Here is a 17,665-nt window from a genome sequence, read left to right as displayed (position 1 = left end):
GGAGGGGAAACTGGGAAAGGAGAAATTTACATGTAAATAAAGAAAATATCTAAAAGAAAAAAAAAATAAGATATGTAGCCACTCTCTCCAGCAACAGTCTTAATATTTAATTCCTATGCTCAAGACATATCTGAAAATGTGTTCTCTTAATGTTAAAATGTTTAGAAATTCAAAGAACTTAGACAGGAAATAGCATCATCCCCCAAGAGCTATTCAGAAGGAGAGCTAGAACCAAGGCTCCCAAGGCTACTCTGCTCACTAGACCTTATAATCTCTGAGTCCACAAATAAGTATAAATTATAAACAGTGAGTTAGGGAAAGTGTAACACGAGAATAGAGTGACTAATTCAAACACAGCTGAACCTACAGACATGCTAAGCTGGCTGAGCATAATTATTGATGATTCTGGCTTCAACATGCTTCAATTGTCTCTACTTTTTCAGTGGTAGACTGGGAAAGGAACATGAAATATAAATTAAAAAATGCTGGTTTGCATCCATGACTCCCTCCCTTCTCATTTCCAGTCTTCCTTCCAAATCAATGTGTTACTCAGATATTACGGCTCATTCCATTCAAAGGAGACACCCTGGGAGAAGTCGCTGTTAGACCACTGCATAGAGCACGTGTCCGTGCTTCTGGCCTGTGTTGTACGGGTGCACATGATATTGTGGACTGATTATACTGAAGTTGGGTGTAATCTCTCCCCTTAATTTAAGCACATTGCTCCAAGGGAAGAGGGGACTCTTTCCAGTAACACCTTTATTTATGGAAGCCACAAAGTTAGCTACAGCTTGGTTTTTAAATTCTTTGAGGTATTGTTCATTAGTTCATTCGACAGATATTGAGTACCTACTACCTATTAAGCATTACATTCTTAATGTTGTGAAATTCTAGCAAGAAAACAGCTGCTTAGACTAAAATGTCTACAGAGGCTCTTGCTGAACGGTAGCCACTAGCATGGGACTGCACACTGCATTTATTATGCTGAACGGCGAGTGTTTCACTGCTCCGGTGAAGCCAGAGGTAATTTCAAGAAGTGGAGTTTTACTGGCTTCTTAGCTTTCTCTGTGCACTCTTTCCATAAAGCCTAATGAAAATGCCCTCTTTGGACTTAGAAAAAGCGAGGATTCCAAATTTAAAATGAGATTTATCTCAAAAGTAAATTAATATTTAATGATGTTCTGATTAATAATCATGATTTTATGAACTGGAGAGATTCAGTATGAAAGCCCCTGGACCCATTTTTTTCAGGCTGAGGATGAAGGAATCAAGATAGAATCCCTTTTTAGAAGTTACCTTATCATCCTAGTCCACAATCTCCCTTCTAGACACAACACTCTTCTTCAAGGGTCATTTCAGGAGAATGTTATTGTACATGAAAGGAGTAGAAAAAGAATTCAAGAGCCTGACCCAAGAGTACTTTTAAAGCTTCAAAATGCATGTGTGTGTGTAGGTATGTGTATGTGTGCATGTGTGTGAACCAAGTCACCACATAGTTTGCATTTTGTTGTTGTTGTTGTCCTCTTTGCTACTGAACTAAACTGATAAACGTGTTTTATAAATAAGCACAGGAGAAAAGAAATCAATATGACAAAGAAAGGGAACCTGTTAGAGGACACAGTGACTTATTTGTGTTAACTTTAGAACTTAGGAAGTGTGAACAGAAGAGAGAAGGAGAGGGGACTGCCCCCTCTCCGAACTCTCCCCCAACACACACAACCTGGTCAGAACATCTGGGCTTGAGAAAACATTCAGGGCCACATGAGTCAAATATTTAAAAAGATAACACCCTGCATTTGTCTACATTTTGTGCATGTTGCAGAGTGCAGGAAATACCATCAAAACAGCAATTTCTATGGCTAGAAATAAGAACAATTGCCCTGAGGTTCCTTCCTTAGGAGGTACCTTGGAGATCATCTGAGCCAAAGCAGGCACTGGTTTCCAGAAACAGCTGCCATGTCCAAGTGTAGTAAAAGAAGGCCAGCATTTTTTGTAAATACTACTGCTTTTGAAACTTGGGCTTCCTAATTAACTTATGCTAATTACAGTCTAGGCACTAATATTCTAGGATGGCCACTAGCCACTATAGCTCCTTCAATTTAGGTAAGATTTAAGTTCCATTTTTTGGTGTCAGAAGTCAGAATTGAGCTACTTCATAGCTTGTGTGGCTGGTGATCACCATGCTGGGAAGCACAGACATAGAACCTTGCCATCCTCTAGGAGAGCTCTACCGCAAACCTTCCTCTGTGGCTTTGATGTTGAGCTCTGTTCTCGATGCAGACAGAAGTTCTGTCCTTTAAATGAGTCTGAACCACCAACCAAAGAACATCCAGGGGCTGGACCTAGGCGTCCCTGCACATATGTAGCAAATGTGCAGCTTGGTCTTCATGTGGGTCCTGAACAATTGGAGTGGGGGCTGTCTTAAAAGCCAGTACCTGTTTGTGGGATATGTTCTACTAGCTGGGCTGCCTTGTCTGGCCTCAGTGGGAGAGGAAGTGCCGATCCTCACAGAGACTTGAAGTGCTAGGGTAGAGGGATACCCAGGAGAGGAGGGTGGGGGAAGGATCGATTATGAGAGTGGGTGACCAAGAGAGGGTGGTGAGTGGAGTTGTCTTGGAAGCACTAAGCTTGGGTTCATCTGGATTTGTATTCCGATTTACTGCCCATCTTCATTTTCAAGTGTGCTAGACCCTGGGCCCCTGTCACACTCTAAGGCCTTCTAGGTTCCTGGAACACCTTAGTCCTTGGTAAGAAGTGTGTAAAGAGTACATGAGTGTCAGACTACAGAGCTCTGGCTTGGTAGTTTATAGATAGGAAAAGGAAGAAAAGGCAAAAAGAATCTAAGAACGATGTGCTCACATTTCATATTCATTAAATATACAAAGTACTGAATTAATTAAAATGGTAAGAAAAGCAAGACTCCCTGTGAGTAAGTTATAGAGGAAGTCCAAGAAAGACAGATTGATTACATGGTGATGGCAAAGGAAATGGAGCTTTCTACTGAATCCCTTCCAGAGTGCCAGCCTACTGATCGGTTTTTCTGATAAATGAAAATGGGTGGAGCCTGAAACCTACTCAAGAGAGGCTTCTCCTAAGCGTTAGGCTCCTGCAAAGCAGAGCGCTTGGAATCATGGCCATTTTTATCCTATCTGTGTAACCCCCCAGCACTGGCTGCTCTGCTACCCTACCCCACTCAGCAGGACACCCTGCCATCCTCTGCAAGTGCAGTGTCTGATGGTGAAGCTTGCCAAGTGTCCTTTGTCCCACATTTCCAAGATGTCACATTATCCATATCTCTCTTACCTCCTTGTAGGGCAAGCTCATATTGACTGTTCAAATAGGAGACATTAGACCAAGACTCAGACAGCTAAGTCCTAGGGTCCACTCTGGAAAATGATGGTGGCATGGTGCCTCAACTCTCCCAGTGCTGCACATTGCAGCCCACAATCAGATCTTCACCTTTCCTACCAAAGCAGTTTATGATCCAGAGAAGCATCAATGGTTTGGACTTAGATCAGGGTCACTACAACCAGTACGAAAAGAGGACTAGAATGCCCATGCTTGCTTTCGGATGGACAGGAACCCCCACGAAGGTAAAACTCAGCTTGTTTAACCCTGTGACCTAGCAGAGTGCTTCCTATCTGAAAAGTACCTAATAAATATTTGCTGAGCCCAAGTTTCTTAAAAGCTGCCTATAATTTTAAATGAGAGGCTATATGAAACATTACAAATAAGAACTGCTTCTTTGTTTCAGAAAATAAATTAAGAAAGAACCCACAGTAGATTGTTCTGCTATTAGAACCAAGTGTCCTTGAGAAAGTGAGACAAACAGGAGTTAAATTGTTCTGCATAATAAACTACCTCTGACTTTTGGAGTCATCCACTGGCATGTTGACAAAGGACGGTGGTATAGCTCTGGATGGAGAGGAGGAAGGATCTGCAGGAAGGGAGAGATAGCAAATGGCTGGTGTCGGAGGAGCCCTTGTGTTAAGACATGCTACAATACACCGCAGGAGCAATGGCATCTAATATTTAATTAGAATTAGTTTCTTGTCTGTGAGATAATTACCATCCTTTATCCCAAAGCACCCAGCCAGAGTCTGCTACACACCAGTCTTATAATAGTGAGGCTTTAGAGAATGAAGGAAGATGTGTCCCACAGGAACATGTCCCAGAGGTCTGGGAAGAGAGCCAATGAGAAAACAGGAGTATTTGGTGTGCCACTCAAAGCACAGGTTAACTAGTAATTGACCTCACTTCACACAGATTTCCCTCTAATTTATTTTCAAGGAAGATAATGGCACAGCCTAGATGGCTACGTGCCTAACTTCACGCTTTGCCTTCATTTCAGAGACTTGTCACTGAGGAGCTCCCATTGAGTCAAGGATTTAGTTTTCAACCCCCACCCACCTAGGTTGGGGTTGTTTAAAAATATTCATTAGTAGTGTAGCCTCTAAAATGCTTTCATCTAAGTCAGGGAATTTAAGAAGTACTTGAGACTGATTGGCTATCTCTCATCTATCTAGTTATCATCTATCACTATCTCTCTATCATCAATCAATCAGTCTATCTATCTATCTTTTTATCTATCCATCTATCTATCTTCCTATCTACCTATTGCTGTCCCTGCTTCTATCTCTGATGACACTCTCATTCTTTACCCTTTCCTTCTCATCTCCTCATTCTCTTCATTTAACTTTTAGAGAAATATATGTCATGTTAAATAGCTACATTCAGTGTTATTTTCAGCCATTATCATTAGTCTACTTAAATCTGAAATTGAAATTGGTCTCATGACTGGAAGTACAGCCTTTACAAAAATCTAAATATTATGGCACTGGTCATCAGAGAGGAAATAAATACAGAACGCCATAGCCTGTGGCCTCTGCTTTGTTCTAGCAAAACTGTAGAAACTCCAAGGACCACCTATAACTCCTCAGGAAATGATTACAAGTTAGTATACAGTGGTTGCTCCTTATTATGTGCAATGGCCTTGGCAAGGAATTGCTAATTTGTAACACAAACAGGGGATTTAGCCAAAGTCTAGAAAGTAAGACCTTAAAAATCTGAAACAGCTCACTATATCAGGAGTTCTAAAGAAGAGGAAGAGCCTGCAGGGAGTTTTGGATGACAGATACCCACTAGCTCTTCCCAAATGGGCAAAGTAACAAGAGCCTCTCAGTATACATCAACTGTGCTAGCTAGTTTTATGCCAACTTGACACAAGCTTGAGCCAGAGGAGAGGAGGGAATTTCAATTGAGAAAATGCCTCCATAAGATTGGGCTGTAATCAAACCTGTAGGACAATTTCTTAGTTAGTAATTGATGGGGGAGAGCCAGTCAATTGTAAATGGAACCATCTCCGGTCTTGTGGTCCTGGGTTCTAATAAGGAAGCAGGCTGAGCAAGCCAGGATAAGTAATTGAGGAATAGCAGTCCTCCATGGCCCTACCTCAGCTCCTGGATCCAGGCTTCTGCCCTGCTTGAGTTCCTGTCCTGACTTCCTTTGATGATGAGCAGTGATGTGTACATGTAAGCCAAATAAATGTTTTCCTCCACAAGTTGCTTTCAGTTATGATGCTTCATCACAGCAAGAATAATTTTAACTAGCACAGTAATCATTAGAAATTTGAGTATTTGAGACATGTGCAGAGAAATAAAATGGGGTTCAAATAATATACAAATAAAATGGTGCTCCTTGTGGTAGTAGGAAAACAGAAAACAAATACATACATGACCTAGGAAGATTTTGAGGGATCTTCACTGTCAAAGAAACTCAAAGCTGGCCCAAAGGAAATGAAGAAACCTACATATTCCTCCCCTTCTTTCCAACCCTGTTTAAAGTAAGTTCTTGATCTTATCCTGCCTGTATTCTACAAAAGCATGCTAGTCTCCAGGCATCCATCTTATCTCTCGTAATTCAACCACCTCAAAACTCCAGTTTAGACAATTGTCCCTAAAACAAAGAGGGGATTTTTGTGTTTAAATTTCAGTTGCTCCAATAGCCTGTCCTGTGGGATAAAATCTGAAGTTTTCAGATGGCATACAGCACTCTGATGGCTTTACTTGCTTCCTCTGGCATCAGCTTCCTACCCTACTGAGCCAATCATCAGCCAGCTCTTTTCCTGACCATGCTTTGCAAATGCTGTTCCCTCTGCCTAGACCATGTTCCATCTGCCTCCTTCTCCACCTGGAGAACGCTGACTCATCTTTTGAAAAAAAAAAAAAACGTCACTTCATCTGTGAAGGCTTGTCTGACACTCCCACATAGGAGATGAGACTCTGACAGCTATGCTCAGATCACCCCCACCAGCCATCTTTGCAAACTGTACATACTATCAGCCTGTCTGGAGTGTTTAGCAAGGTGTGTGTTTTGATCTTGTTATTGTCTACTTTGCTTATTACTTAGCCAGTCATGAAACTCATCTTACGGAAAAGCCTTGATTAGTGCATAGATTAGTGCATCTCTCAGAACTCATCGCAGAGGCTTCTGGTTGTAGTAGACAAAGATGAACAGAGGCCTACAACTGGTCACGGAGCAGAGATAGAGAGAGTGTGGCCCACTCAGCTTACATCTGGATCACTTCCCCACCCTCAAAGGTTCAGGAAGCACTTCAGAAAGGGCAGAAGAAAGGTTGCAAGAGCCAGACGCAGTGTATGAGTACAAGAAATAGCATTTTACAGACACAACAGGGCAGTTGCAAATATGAACTCAGAGGTTGTAAAAGCACGTACAAGCTCAAGTCAGAAAAAAAAACCTCAGCATGGAGAGGGGAGATGGACATGAATGTCCACTCCTCTCTGAGAGTTAATAGCTGCTGGGAGAGGAATAGTCTGTCAGCTTTAAGGGTATGTCTACCTGGTGGGTTAACTATCCTCGAGTGGATGGCCATACACCCAAAAGTATATTTATGACATTGGATAAGAACACACAAGAGTGAGTTTCTGGATAAGGAAAGGAGGGGTACCTGGGAGGAATTGGGGGAGGAGGCAAATATGACTGAAATACATTGTATGAAGTTCTCAAACTAATAAGAAGGCTTTAAAAAAATAAAAACCTTAAGAGTTTCACTCTGAAATCAGCCAGCCATGCATTAGAACCACAGTAGCTTCCTCTAATGGGAAGAGACAGGCACAACAACTGCTTCTGAAAGTCAAGATACAGTGCCTATGCTGCTGGTTCTGTAAAACTGTCCAGAACTAGAACACACGAAACTCAGCCATGTGTGCAGAAAGCCTGTTTTATGTCCTGCAGATGTTCACACATCTCCTGGACACCTCCATATGCAAAGCTGTGCTCATGATGTCGATGTCAGTGTATTCCAATTCTATGTTTTTACAGAGGAGTTTTCTAGGAAAGTAATGACTACATGTGGGACATCAGCAAGAGTTGTTCACCATGTTGAAAGACTGTGTCACCTTATGTAACACTGTCCGGGCTAACTGGTTTACTACTGTAGCAAACCCACATCTATTTACAGCATACAGTTGTCATGGTTAGAGAGTGTTTATCTCACCCCTGTTCTAAAATGGCAAATATACAAGTGTCTGCATTGTCCGAGAGAGAACATTACTTTCTTTCCGTGTTATTTTATTTGCAATTCTCTCCTCTAGTCATCTGAACGTTCAGTAGTTCTCCTCAGTTCTATCTTCTGTCCATATTGAGCTGAGCAAACACATCACCATACCCACTGTTTCCCCTGCAGATCTTGGCCCTTCTATCTGCATTTTCTATTACAAATGATATTAAAGTATATGTGCAGACATGTTATGTTATACATAAATTTCATTTCCCAGTAGCAAAGGGGGCATTGCAGAATCCTGCCCATGAAAGAAAAGAAACTTGGTCTTACTGAAGACAGAGCCATGGCTCTAACTATATGGAATAATTCAAAGAAATTGCACTTCCTTACCCTGGATCCTTCTGTAATGTAGCTCCTCAGCTGATTGCCATGCCACCCAGTAAGGTCATGAATGGTACTGTGGGGATTTATGTCTCTGCCTCTGTGTGAGAGTGCATGATGTCTTTCACTCATTTACAAGGGACTCAGCACAGAGGAGAAACCCAGGAGAACACTCAGGATGACAGAGCAGTTGCAAATCCTAAAGGCATTGCCCTCAGGATAGACTTGTGAGTGACTTAGTCAATGCTCTGCCCAGACAAATCGAAAAAACTCAGAGCTCCTTGTGCATAGCGCTCTCCAGCACCTACCCCATCCTTGTGGGTCTGGATAGTAGAGTACCCACCTTGGTATCCCCCAAAGGGTCTCATCTGGAAAAGTGAATACACATTATTTAAATAAATGGCCATGGATCTCACTACTAACAGTTTTGTACTTCGGGTACATTATTGATTTAAAAGGCTTTTTTAAATTTGTCTGAGGACCTGAACATCACTTAAGACTGTTTTTTATGGAAAAATGTAAGTTTTAAAGTGAACTTTTATACTACAAGCCAACTGCCAGCTAACAGACAACTGTATGTACTGAATCACCCAGTCTAGGAGACACATCTGTGTGAAAAACAGAATTGTCAATCAATCACGAAGAAGAATCCAAATATTTGATTCTATGGCATCTTGCAAACAATATTTAATCATTTTATCCTTCAAACTTAAGCCAGATGGCATTTTCTACATAAACAGAAGCAGTGGCTACTTAAAAAGAACTTTGCCTCAAATATTATTTAAGTTCTCTCGACAAATATTTCAAAGTAGAATTTGTTTGCAGTCCCATAATTACTGTTATTAGCTGTGTTCAGAAACAGGCATTCTAAGAATGCACTGGACAGAATCTGTTGGGAGACTATGCTTCAATTTCCATCACATATAGGGTTTATATTTTGCAAAGTTAAAGATTAGGATATTAATAAGTGACTTATATTTTGAATACAATAATTTTGAAGCATAAATATGTAACTTAAAATATCTGTAATATTATGATACATTAAAAATAATTCACAAAACTTAGACCTACAATTGGCCTGCTATGAGAAACCCACCACTCAAGTCAATGTGTCGGGCACCTTTGCATTTTGTTACTGTATGCGTATCATGGTGTGAGAGTGCACTTACTGAAGACAGAGACCAGATTTGGTGTTGTTCCTCTAGAAGGCTGGTAGGAACCCTCCTGTCTGACCTCTCCATCATTAGGACGGCAGGCCTGAATCACCATGCTGCCTCTTATATGCACTGCATCCTATGTGTATTCTCGGAAGTGCTTTACACATGGAAACTCTCACCTAGTCCCAAACTTCCAGGGGCCACTATAAGCACAATGCTGCCTAACAATGTTAGCATTCTTTGGATTGCCCCCACCACAATCTGAAAGTCAACCTAAAACTAAGCTATTTTCTTCTGTCAGATATACAGTGAACATTTACTGGGGATAAGGGTAGGTGAGAGATGGGTTTCTCTTGAATTAAGAAAACAAAAAGATGCCCTTGAATTTGGTCTTCCCAAGCCTCCCTCTATCCTTAGAACTAATGCTCTCCTTGGAGAGAATACACAGCTCCAAAAGAATCAAGAAATGAAAACACACTTCCTACATAGGTAGGGTTCTCCTTCTTAATATGTCCTAATATCAAAGTGGGTCACAGTGTTCCTGAACCCAAAATGACTTCAGACAAACTTCTCCATTTCATTCCTGTATGACTTTAGGCAGGAAAAACCTGTGAATTTTAGTTTTCATGTTTGTATATAAAGGGCATTAGTTATGGCTTCCCCATAAGGAGAGTGTAAGACTGAAAAAGTATTTTCAATATGTTTAAGATAGTACCTGGCTCAACTAAGTATGGCCTATCAAGTATTTTATTCATTTAAAGAAGATAAAATAAATATTCTTATTTATGGTGAAAATATTCTCATGTTCTCTAAAAGTCTAAAATGAAACATTTAGTAAAATTTTAGTGTTGTTGATGATAGGATTTCCTGAGAAGTTCTAAATTTATAGCTTGTGACAAATTTTCATAACCTTGATCATGAGTTTGTTTTGATTAACTTATTAAGTATGAAATTATGAGATGTGCTTCTACATGCAAGATATCTGTCGTTTTGAACTGAAACAGATTCCTTAGCTAAGAATGCAAGAGTTTTATTTTTGTCTTTCTCCCTTCTGCTTTAAAAGCTGGGGGCAGAGGCTGTCTTCTATGCATCAGGCCTGTGCCACATTCTGATCCAGCAATCTTCTTATACTTAATACGCATTACACCAATTAACAGACAAGATAGTTCCGTACCTTTATGTTATTAAATTGCAGAGTAAAATCAGATACAATTCAGCCTACGGCAAAGACATTTTAAAGAGGCTGCAGCATCGGCTTGGCTCAAATGGATCCAAAGACCCTTCGTGACACAGTTGGCTTTCTTCCTTACAGAGCACACCTTAATAAAGAGCTAGGAACACTATATATCTATGAAGGAAGAGAAGAAATATATACTTATTTCCTCTAGTCTCTGGAGATAAGATACCTGTGGACCATGAGTAAAGAATTCTCAAAGCTGCTCTGCTCTGTAAAGATGATTTTAGCACCCTGGGAGTAATGTGACCATAAAGTCTTACCTTAAAAAATACTCAGAACTTCAAAAAACTCACATATAAGCCATCCCTACATTACTTGCCTCTGAAGGCCCTGTGAAAGCAGGAAGCATTTTGCTTTTGTGTAAATGTGACCTGGTGACTGTGTGACTCTAAGGAACTATAATGCCTAATCTGAAGGAAACCATGCAGCCCAGCCTTCGCTGTCTAGCTTAGAATATGCGTGAGGCAACGTCCCAGAAACTTCAATTTCATCTTAGGAACTAGTTGATAAAAGATGGTAGTTTTAAGGAATCATAGAAAAGACATGAACTGGGGGTGGAATGAAGTATATTTTGTGGGTTTCCTAGATTGCTAGGAATATATGATCTACTTTTATAAGATGTATACAGGTACTGTGATCTCTGTACAAAATCAGTAAAAAGTCATGCATTTTTTTCTCAAGAAGCAAACTTAGTGCTCCATAGACTTTTCAGTGCTCCATAGACTTGGACATTTTTAAACATTCAGATAGTCTACTAAAAATCTGATCAGATATGCTTTTATGTTGCCAAAAATGTGATTGAACCCACGTCCTGCATAGTTCTAGCAATCTCATTCTTGAGCATCTTAGAAGAGCAGGCTTTGTTCCATACCCCACCCCCACCCCCAGACATCAGCAAGGAAGCTTTGAGAGCCAAGTCAAAAGCACTGATGAGGTGATAGCCTCCTGTCTGTGTGACCAGTCAGAGGACGAATATACGTGGAGAACGTAAGCATGGGACATGGGTGAAGTGGATCTGAAAACAGGTCCCAGTGAGACACAGGTAGACTCTCTTCAGGAAAGGGGGTGAGCACAAGAGGATGGAGACACAGCATGCAGCCAAAGGTGCCAAGTGGCAGGTGGCGGAGTTGCTTTCTGGAGTCCCCGTATGGTTTGTGTAAGAGGGACACTTAGTGGAGGACACTAAGCTAGGAAGGGAAAGCTGAAGGTTGAAGGAGAAGAACACAAAGAGAACTGCCAAGTGGCTCATCCATTTCTCCAAAAGTCTGAGTAGTGCCCAAGAAAGGAGAAGAGCACACCAGAGGGAACCCTGTTTGTCATGAGCAGCGGCCCTGAACCCAGATGTGCTCCATGAAGAAGAGGCATATAAACAATTCGAGGTGACTTCCCCATTTAGTGGAGAAGTAAATGAGTTCTTTACATACTGGATCATCAATATTCTCAGGGAGTCTTTTTGGGCACACAAATGAGCCCCACACTGAAGACTGATAGCACCTGAAACAGCCAAACTAAAACTTCACATTGGGCCAAACTACTGAACTGTTATGTTTCTGACTACTTTAAGCACAAAGAATTCTCTAGTCTAGATTTCTAAATGTTTCACTCACATATTAAAGGATAAGTGTGGGACAATTTTTTTTATTTATTAATGCACCCTGCACAAGTACCCAATGGATGAAATAGATATAACTTTATGATATGAACAATTTTAACATATTACTCTCTTTTTGAATTCTTTCCCAAGGGTCACTGACAGGTAAGACTCAGACATTTGACCAAAATTGATTATTTGCTAATTCTATGAAATGTGCTATCACTGATGAATAATCCAGAGGTGTCTATCCTATACAATGCTAGACATTTGAAAATAATAACAGCAAAATGATTACTTTTTTTGAGTTGGGCTTGAAAAAAATCAGATTGTCAACAAAACCCCAAACAATCAATAGGAAAAATTAGAAGTGTGAAGTGCTATTTAAAATATTGACGTTAGTGCATGACTTGATTGGATGGAGTGTTGAACCTGCATGCAATCACCCCCATGCTTTCCTGTGCATATTAAAATTTTCCAATATTAATCTTATCTGTGTTATTGTTTACTGTCAAAACACTTGTGAGGTCATAATCGTCGCATAAATGGCGTGTTTATGCACATTGGCTCTTTCTATGAGTGGATACAAACAAATGCTCTTTATCTGAGATAATAGATGGCAAGGTACTCTCTTGAAAAGGTTCCTTAAGTCTCGGGCAGATGGTGTCTTTCAGTGCCACTCAGGGCAACTGTATTCCTAAGTCTCCTTGACATATTGTATTGGAAAAAGCCTTGGAGTGCTTTCCTTAGAGACCTGTTCTAGCTCCTTCCAAGGAACCAAGACCGCTCACCACTGAGGAATAAAACGCATGTATGTCTCTGTATTGTGAAGACTGTACACACACACAAGGGATATCACACTCCCTAAGTCTAGTCCGACAAGTGCGTGCGTGCAAGTGTAACATTTACCAACAAGGGATCAGGAAGAGAAGGCAACCGGGGCTTTCTTACATACAACAGTTTCATCTTTTTGGTCAAGTCAGGCTTGTCAGGGGCTCATACTTGCTTGTCTCCCCGACCAGGAAGAAACATTTTGTTAATAATCTGTCAGGGCTAACAACACAGGCAGCTTTGTTGGTAAGTCCACTGGGCGCCATATGGCAGTTTCCAATTCCAGTTGCTACTCAAGTCTGACTAGACTGACACAGTGAAGCATCTCTAAAGAAGAGCTCTTGAGGAGCAGCAATGTCCGGGCCACTTACCTAGCTCCCACAGACCCAGCTCCGCTCAGCCAGCAGCTCTGGCTCCTGTGCCACAGGGGGATACCCTGCTCCCTCAGAGGACTCCTCTCTTGCAAAGGTCCCTCTCGCCAATGATGTGTCGCTGGAAATCCCCCCTCCCCTCCACAGAGAGGAGGGTCTCCCGAGCTGGCTGAAGCTCCTGGCAGCTTTCCTTCCTTCTTTACATCCCTCACTCCGGTTCGCAGTCTCTAGTAAGAAGGTTCACAGAAGCCGCATTGGGAAGAAGAGAAGGCATCCTTTAAAAAGAACAATAATCTTCCTCGATCGTCACCCCTCTTAACCCGCGTGGAGACCCTATCCCCCTGCCGCTGCCGCCGCCGCCCAGACCAGAGAGGGCTGGAGTGAAGGGGGGAAAAATCAAGGGGTTCTTTGCGCGCTGCACCAGCCCTGGACTTGGGGCTGGATCCTGCTGCCCGAGGCGCGGCGGCGGCCAGCGGGGGCGGCGGGTGCTCGGGGGTATTCGGTGGAGCTCAGTGGGTGTGTGTCTGTGCAGCAGCGACTCAGGCTCCGCGCGAGTGGGCCAGGCCAGGCGGGGCGCTCTGGGCGCGGGTCCTCCGCCCCGCAGCTCTCCGGCCAGGCGCGCACACTCGCCCGCGGCCACCCTTCCTCGCGCTCCGCCTCCCGCGCTCCACGCACCCTCGGTCAGATCGGCCGCCGCCGCCTCTCTCCGTTTCTCCTCCTCCCGCGGCTCCCAGACAAACGCGGCTCCCGGGGGTGGGTGGCGGGGATGCACCACTGGCCCGGCACCTCCTGGGAAACGCCAGGCTCGGCCTCGCGGCGCCTGAGCTGTGCAGTCGGCGGGCGACAGCGCCCCCGGTGCCCAGGGCGCGGCCTGGGCGCGGACGATCGGGCGCCGCCCACACCTCTCCCTGATCCTCCCTCGGCTGTCGCCGCCGCCTGAATCTGGGCTCCACACCCACCTGTCTCTCTTGATGGCTTGCACACAGACACACTCGGCAAGGGGTCCGCAGCCCGGCGGCCACCCCACATACCCGGCAGGGGAAGTTCTGGGAAGCCCGCCGAGATGCTCCCGCGGCTTCATGGATTTCCTGGCCTTTCTCTTCCATCTGCAGTGCTCTCCCGCTGCCCGACCCCCCTAAGTGATCAGAACCAGGGCTCCTTGTTCCACCATGGGGAACTGGGATAAGGACATATGGCTCCTGAAGGATGGGACACGGAGTGTTTTCCCATAAAAGAAGTTCCTGGAATGAAAAGGAGCCCAGGTGGAATCTGACTTCACTTCTATATCTTTCCAGCTCTATTCGGGACAGTATCCAGGAGTCACTGGCCTTTCTGTGTCTGAGGCTAAAACTGTGGAAGGCCACTTCGACTCTTGTTTCCCACAGGGGTGCAATTCAAAACCTAGTTTACTTGCTTTAGTGGTCTGTTTATTGTTGGGAATAACTATGCCAAATTCTTCCTTCAAAAGAGGGCCATGGACTGGATACCCCAGGCCCCTTCCCAACTTTGAAGTGTAATAAAGACCATAAACTTCAACAAAATTCCTGGGCTCTGCAGATTCCTGACATAGGTGCACCTTGATGGGTGGAAGATTAAGCAGTCAAAACAGTTGTGTGTCTTTCAGGAAAACACATAACTTAAAACACTCTTCGAACAGAATTCGGGGCATGAGAATATATTTAAAGTTGGGATCCCCAATATTACTTATGGCCAAGACTGTCTAGCTACTGTGTTTCAAACACATCTCGTTTAGTTCTATGAACGGGATGACTGGCGTAGCCTTCCGGAATTCACTATCTTGAACTCCTACCTCTCTAGGGCTTACCTTGTGCTGAGTGATCTTTTTGTGCTGTCAGACATTGCTGGATGTTTACTTGGGGACTCTTCTAACTCTATCATTCTCCATCAAGAAACTTGCCTTGGCTCCTCTTCCCTCTCCTTGGGACTTCTGAAGTATGAACACAGAGAAAAGAATGCCTGGATTCTAAAACCTTGATCATTACCTGGCTGGCACCCAAGCACCAGCTCTAAGCGTCCAGGAGCTTGCAGGAAGTCCATTCCCTTGCCCCCAGTCTTTCCATACAGTTTATATTTTTCTATAGACAGCGTGTCTCCAGAACAGCCCTGAAGCCCTCACTGAGCCTGCGCAGCAGTGTCGCCTAGTCTTGTCTTTCTTTCTTCCCTCCTCCCTTCCCCTTCCTTCCTTTCTTCCTTCCTTTCTTCCTTTTTTTTTCTTTCTTTCTTTCTTTCTTTCTTTCTTTCTTTCTTTCTTTCTTTCTTTCTTTTCTTTCTTCTAGTTTCTTTTTTTTCCCCTAGATTATTCCTTCTACATCTCAGGTCCAAATTACCAAAACCTTCTTAGGCCCATTTAGTACTCTTAACTCTTCAGTGACCCCCATCCCAGTCTTCTTAGACATCCAGAGCATATTGCCCCAGCTTTTAAAAGAGACAAACTGGGCCTTCTGGGTTTTAAGGCATATGTGTATTTTGTTGTATCATCGTAAACTGAGAGTTCCCCCAGGAATGACTTTAAAATCCCTCCATTGTTTTCATTACTTCAGTGGAACCCAATGCCCTCTATGTATTCAGCGAACGCTTATTTCACGCTTTTTTTTTTTTGTTCATTCAATATTTGTCAGTTGAATGGAATCTATAAAAGATGCTAAGTCTAGAAAGACATTTTAGCAACTGTTTTGGGTACACTGAAATTCTAGCCATGCAGTAAACTTTTTATATACTGAAGAGTGATTACAAAAATTCCCTTTGTTAGGACTATATCAGAAATACTGTTTACCTTCGTGAGAACTTTGGTAATCTATTTAAAAGTATTTCCACCAAAGTTTGGTTAGATTTGAGAATGTAGACTCCATTTGCTTAGTGGGAAAGTGATATGAGCCCAGAACCAATGATTCTGTCTGCACTGTCTCGAGTTTGGTTACCCCTCTAGTCCCAGCTGTATGTCTGAGGTACAGTGACAAGAAAACAGTCTGAGTCTAGGAGATGGGTCTGATCTACTTCTTAGGATACTCACCAGTTTATATGTTCATGGCATAGACAGAAGGAGGCACTGTGCACCAGCAGTTATAGGAGGCTTCTCCCCAGACACCATGCTGGGCTCCACCCAAGGCAAAAACTCCTGCATCCATTAGCACTGCATGCTCACACCTGTACAGTGAATACATCTCCATTTGTCCCACTTGTTCTCCAAAGGAAAATGTAATAAGATGTCATTGAAAAGCCGGGCATGTTTTCATATTGCTCCTTAGCTCATATTTAATCTTTATTGAGATTTATAGAAGTGTTCCTTTTGCTGATACTTCTGATTCTCAGATTCATCCTATGATATGATGAAATTATATTAGAGAGGAGAAATGATTGTTTAGTATAGTGTTAAAATGCCTCCCTTGTATAAGCTACTAAAATAAATAAATATAGTATAAGGTTAGCCTGAAATAACCTTTCTGTATATCAGTACACACAATTTAAGTAGAAAACGTGTTTCCTCAGACATTATAATGCTAGTGTATGGAAATCTCTGCATATACACAGTATAAAACATAATATGCTCTTGAGCTTTGGGCATGGAAAAAGGAAATACAGCTGTGGGTTTTATTGTTAACAGGAGCTTTGTATGGTAATAAGGATTTGCCATACTCTGAAGCCTAATGGGCTTCAATTTTTCCTTCTAAATAAAAATATAGGTAAACTTTGAAGGTCCCAGGCAGTCTCTGAAATCCTACACTCACTTATGCAGCAAGGGGGTAGAGAATGAACAAGCTGTCTGTATGCAAAGATACATGTTTCTCACCAGTGTTCCTGGGTAGAGTTGAGACACTCTTGGCTGGCCTCTGAAGATTTAAAAGAAGAGATAAGTTCCAGAATGACTATATGTGTGTGTGTGTGTGTGTGTGTGTGTGTGTGTGTGTGTGTGTATTGTTTAAGAAAACAGTTCTTGTTCTCAACATGAACTTTTTGAAAAATGCCAGAAGCTTCAACACATTTTTCAATGTTACAAGATGGATATAAGTATCAGGTTTGAATTCTCCCTTTAACTTACTTCTAGACAGCCTACATAAGTAGCTTTTTTTTTTTTTTTTTTTTTTTTTTTTTTTTTTTTTTTTTTTTTTTTTTGTAACATAAGGATTGTGGTACAGAGCTCTGAAAGCAATGAACTGGGAATTTAAAACATATATTATTTAGCATTTGAAATTTCAGTATGTTCTTATAGGGTATGGCAAGCAATGATTGGATCCCCACTCAGATTTGAATCTCATTTTTGTTAAATATTTATGTTATGCAGCAACAGATACATTTTTACCAGTGTTGTTACATGTCAGCCATTAGGCTGAATATTTTACAGGTCTTTGCTAGTTTAATCTTTATGATAGCTTTTAAAGATAGACACACTTTCATCATCACCATCATCACGACCACAATTAGCATCATCATCATGATCATTATCACCACCACCACCACCATCACCATTACCATCATCATCAGAATCATTACCATCATCATCATCACCACTACCATCACCATCACCACCACCACCACAACCACCACCATCATCCTGTT

At 42.3% G+C, this 17,665-nt stretch overlaps 1 protein-coding gene across 1 annotated transcript in view; it reads right to left on the bottom strand.

Moving 5' to 3' along the window:
- Positions 1-16,168, bottom strand: part of Kcnb2 (potassium voltage-gated channel subfamily B member 2) — a 475,981-nt gene extending 459,813 nt beyond the window's left edge. The window contains exons 1-3 of the mRNA XM_031366921.1: positions 16,122-16,168; positions 14,916-15,038; positions 13,091-13,317 (exon numbers count right to left, since the gene is read on the bottom strand). The gene's annotated coding sequence lies outside the window, so the exon portion shown is untranslated. The remainder of the gene's footprint in view (positions 1-13,090; positions 13,318-14,915; positions 15,039-16,121) is intronic.
- Between the last annotated feature and the right edge of the window lie 1,497 nt (positions 16,169-17,665).

This window comes from Mastomys coucha, unplaced genomic scaffold, assembly GCF_008632895.1.
Source record: "Mastomys coucha isolate ucsf_1 unplaced genomic scaffold, UCSF_Mcou_1 pScaffold14, whole genome shotgun sequence".
Classification (NCBI taxonomy): Eukaryota; Metazoa; Chordata; class Mammalia; order Rodentia; family Muridae; genus Mastomys; species Mastomys coucha.
Note: the sequence above shows the minus strand (reverse complement) of the source record. Positions and strands in the feature narration are given on the sequence as shown.